The sequence below is a fragment of the Bison bison genome, unplaced genomic scaffold, assembly GCF_000754665.1.
Source record: "Bison bison bison isolate TAMUID 2011002044 unplaced genomic scaffold, Bison_UMD1.0 scf7180017864123, whole genome shotgun sequence".
NCBI lineage: Eukaryota > Metazoa > Chordata > Mammalia > Artiodactyla > Bovidae > Bison > Bison bison.
In genome coordinates this window covers 216,233-220,866 of record NW_011494695.1, presented here as the reverse complement: position 1 = coordinate 220,866, position 4,634 = coordinate 216,233, and the positions used below count along the sequence as shown (strand labels likewise).

At 40.1% G+C, this 4,634-nt stretch overlaps 1 protein-coding gene across 1 annotated transcript in view; it reads right to left on the bottom strand.

Annotated features, from left to right (window-relative positions):
• Positions 1-4,634, bottom strand: part of PBK (PDZ binding kinase) — a 32,789-nt gene that overhangs the window by 2,374 nt on the left and 25,781 nt on the right. The window lies entirely within an intron of this gene.

Below are 4,634 nucleotides of genomic sequence, written 5' to 3'. Positions count from 1 at the left end.
GCTTTAGCATCATTCCTTCCAAAGAAATCCCAGGGCTGATCTCCTTCAGAATGGACTGGTTGGATCTCCTTGCAGTCCAAGGGACTCTCAAGAGTCTTCTCCAACACCACAGTTCAAAAGCATCAATTCTTCGGTGCTCAGCCTTCTTCACAGTCCAACTCTCACATCCATACATGACCACAGGAAAAACCATAGCCTTGACTAGACGAACCTTTGTTCCAAAGCAATTCTCTTAGAAAGGGGTATAAACGTAGACAGACTTGAGCCAGACTGCCTCACCCGGGTTCAAAGACCTGTGCAAGCTCTGTGACCCTGAGCAGATCACCTAGCAGATCACCAAATCTGTGCCTCCATTTCTTCCTTTTTCAAACTACACTGTCTTTCAGCTGAAAGCCGACCACTTCCCTGAATCTAGGATTGTTACATCAGGGAAGAACGGACAGGTGGAATTACACAGAGGCCCTTAAAGCTTCTCTGCCCAGGAACGACACAGGTCCACTCGTGTTTCCATTTAAATGTTAAGAGGCAACACCTCAATTTTCATGAGAAGGTCAGCTTTCTAGCTGAACCTGGGATTAGATTGAATCACTAGGTGAATCTGGGAAGAATTAACATCTTAACAGTATTGTCAATCCATAATCATGATCTCTCACTTAACATCTTAATGCTCTCAATGAAGTTTTATGGTGTTCAATAAAAAGGTCAGACTTTTGGTTTGACTTATTCTTCAATTATTTTATCCTTTTTGGTGTAGCAGCCCCCTTCCTCTCATTTATCCCTGGGGGATACATTCCTGGATCCCCAGTGGATGCCTGAAACTAAGGACAGTATCAAACCATATATATATATATTTTTTTTTTTTTTCCCCCTATACATGCACATCTTTAATAAAGTTTAATTTATAAATTAGGCACTATAAGAGTAACAACAAAGATAACATAATAAAATAGAACAATTACAATATACTATCATAAAAGTTATGAGAATGTAGTCACTCTCAAAATTATCTTACTGTGTAAATGTGTGCCTTCTTCTTAACCATGCACTTACCACACACTATGGCCATAACTTTTAAGGTTTGAGGTGTAATAGCAAAACTAGTGTGAATATTTTTTCTACTTCAAAATTTCACAGAAGTTGCAGTAGATCTCAGCAAACTCAGCATCCAATTTTTTTTTTCTTTCCTTATTAAGTCTAGAGCTTTCACCTTTTCACTTAAAGGAAGCACTTCATGGCTTTTCTTTGGCACATCTGAATTGCCAGCATCACTATCCACTTTGGCAACATTATTAAGTAAAATAAGGGTTACCTGAACTTAAGCACTGCCATACCGGCAACAGTCATCAGATAACCAAGGTGGCTGCTGAGGGAACTTCCATCTAGATTAGGAATCTTTAAAGGGTAAGGACTGTATCCTTTTTTCCTGTATATCGTTCCTAGCACAGTGCCTGACTATACTTAGTATTAAAAATATTTGGTACATAATCAACCCAGAAATTACCATCATTAACATATGGACTTTTCATCAGGAAAAGATTGAAGGCAAAAGGACAAGGGGACAGCAGGGGATGAGATGGACAGATAGCACCACCGACTCAATGGACATGAATTTGAGCAAACTCCAGGAGACAGTGAAGGACAGAGGAGCCTGGTGTGCTGCGGTCCATGGGGGAGCAGAGTCGGACACGACTTATCGACTGAACAACAATAGCAGTGTATCCTTGCGACTTAGCAGCAGCAGCAGTGTGTATCTCTTAATTCCCTATCCTTTTCTTGTTACTTCCCTCTCCCCACTAGTAATCACCAGTTTGTTCTCCCTATCTGTTTCTTTTTTGTGACAGTCACTTGTTCATTTTTAGATTTCACAAGTGTGTGCTCAGTTGCTCAGTCCTGTCGACTCTCTGACCCCATGGACTGTAGGCCGCTAATCTACAGGCAAGAATACTGGAATGGGTTGCCGTTTCCTTCTTCAGGGGATATTCCCAACCCAGGGATTGAACTTGTGTCTTTTGTGTCTCCTGCATTGGCAGGCGGATTCTTTACAACTGAGTCACTGGGGAAGATTCCACATATAAGTGATATCATACTTTATTAAGAAAGCCAAATCAAATTTTTAATTTAACTTTTTATTTATTGACAGTAAATGCCATCACATTTACCTTCAAGGAAGCACAAACACAGGGTCCATGGCTGTACAGGCCTGATGCTGCCTGGCAGTGAAAATCTAAGGTGTTAGCATTTTTACTGGGACTGTTGCTGTTCTTAGTATGCGTTATTTTCAAGCTTGCATGGCTTTTGATTCTTCTGTTACAACTCTTCTGTAAGCCTCTCTCTCTCTCTCTCTAAGTCGATTCAGTCGTGTCCAACTCTGTGCGACCCCATAGACGGCAGCCCACCAGGCTCCGCCATCCCTGGGATTTTCCATGCAAGAACACTGGAGTGGGTTGCCATTTCCTTCTCCAATGCATGAAAGTGAAACGTGAAAGGGAAGTCGCTCAGTCGTGTCCGACTCTTAGCAACCCCATGGACTACAGCCTACCAGGCTCCTCCGTCCATGGGATCTTCCAGGCAAGAGTACTGGAGTGGGGTGCCATTGCCTTCTCCGTCTGTAAGCCTAGTCCTAGCTTTTGACTTTTGCAGAAATTAATGTAACAGATTAATGTAAAAAATACCCATACTGCCCAATTATTTTTTTGGAATGTATTCCTGGGAATGGAATGACAGGACTGAAGGGCATAAACATTTTTAAGGGTTGTTTTTCAGAGAATATACATATATCTAAACTGCCCTCTGAAAAGGCTACACACTGGTAATTACTATTGCTATTCCTCACCATCTGCGTACACAGAAGGACTGCCTTCTAGACACACAGAAGGACCACACTTTCTGGCCTGTCGTGTTTTGGGGTGAAGCCATTTGACTAGTTCAGGGCAGTGACTTGTGAAAGAAGTGACTTGTGTCACTTCTGAACTGGAGCATTTAATTGTCAGGGCAAGACTCTAGGGTGGCACTGTACAACAGAACTTTGGTGATGATAAAAATGTTCTTTATCTCAGTATGGTAGTCACTAACCACACATAGCTACTGAACACTTGAAATGTGGCTAAGGTGGCTGAGAAAATGAATTTAAAGAATTTTTAATATATTAATTAATTTAAATAGCCATACACAGCTAGTGGCTACTGTAGTAGACAGGCTTCCTGGTACCTCAGTAGTAAAGCAGTGCAGGAGACGTGGGTTCAATTCCTGGTTCAGGAAGATCCCCTGGAGAAGGAAATGGTAACCCACTCCAGTATTCTCACCAGGAAAATCCCATGGAGAGAGGAGCCTGGCAGGCTACAGTCCATAGGGTCACAAAGAGCTGGACACGACTGAGTGACTAAACAACCAAAAAACTGCAGTGGACAGTGCAGCTCTAGAGCTTTTTCACCGTCCACACAATGATGGGCACAATGACGGCATTATTCCATACAACAGACATCCTAGCATGTCAGGTCCTAATGTGAGAATGACATGGAGTGGAACACAGGCCTAGTGGACATGCAGCTTGAAAAATAAGCCTTGCCTGTTTTAAGGTAGTGAGGTTTTTGAGGGTTTATGTTACCATAGCAAAACTGATCTTAACCTGAATGATAAATTACAACTTCTATGCAGTGCATGAGAGTATGTTGGCCTATAGTCTTGTTCATACTAGAATGGGGAAAGTTTTCAATGACTTTTTCAGTAGTCATGACTTCTTTTAAAAAGTGGTTTCTACCTCTCGTGTCCTCCTTAAGCCCAACATTATCTTTACCAACAATTTTTTCTGTTACTTTTTAAAAAATCTTCAATCTACAGAGATTAGAGTGTGAGAACAGAAAACAACTTTCTCTAAAATAAACTGATACCATCATTTACTAATTCAACTACCTCTTTTCCACTAATACAAAAATGTCACCTTTATCATATAACAAATTTCATACATTTGGGAATTATCTTTTGACTCTTATGTTGAAATTTTCTGTCTAGTTTGGCATTAGTGTCACTGCTTTAATTACTACAGTTTCATAATACTTAATACCTCGTCAAGAAAATTCCTACTCAACACTTTTTCACAGGATTTTCCCGGCTGTGTTTGAACATGTATCCTCAAGGATAATCTCTACATTCTCTTTGACATGTTCTAAAATAACATAGATCATACTGGGATATTGCAAAACTTTTAGATCTTTAATTCATTTCTGCTTTTTTCTTTTATGGTTTCATTTTTTTTTTCTAATTTCAGCTGAAAACTCAATTTCATAAAGGTTAAATAATGACAGTGTTTTCCTTTGAATGCTTTTGGACCATATCAAATAGGTTTTGATTTGCTCTTACATTCTCATTATTCTCTAAATAGTATGTAACTGGAATCTCACTACTTCTCAGCTAAGAACTATTTACAAATATTTTAAATGCCTGAAAAAACTGAGTTTTTATTTCCAACTGTACATGAATTTATATATTTATAGCTCTGAAGATAATGAATGTTAGTTCAGTTCAGTCCCTCAGTAGTGTCCAACTCTTTGCGACCCCATGAATCGCAGCACGCCAGGCTTCCCTGTCCATCACCAACTCCCGGAGTTCACTCAGACTCATGTCCATCGAGTCAGTAA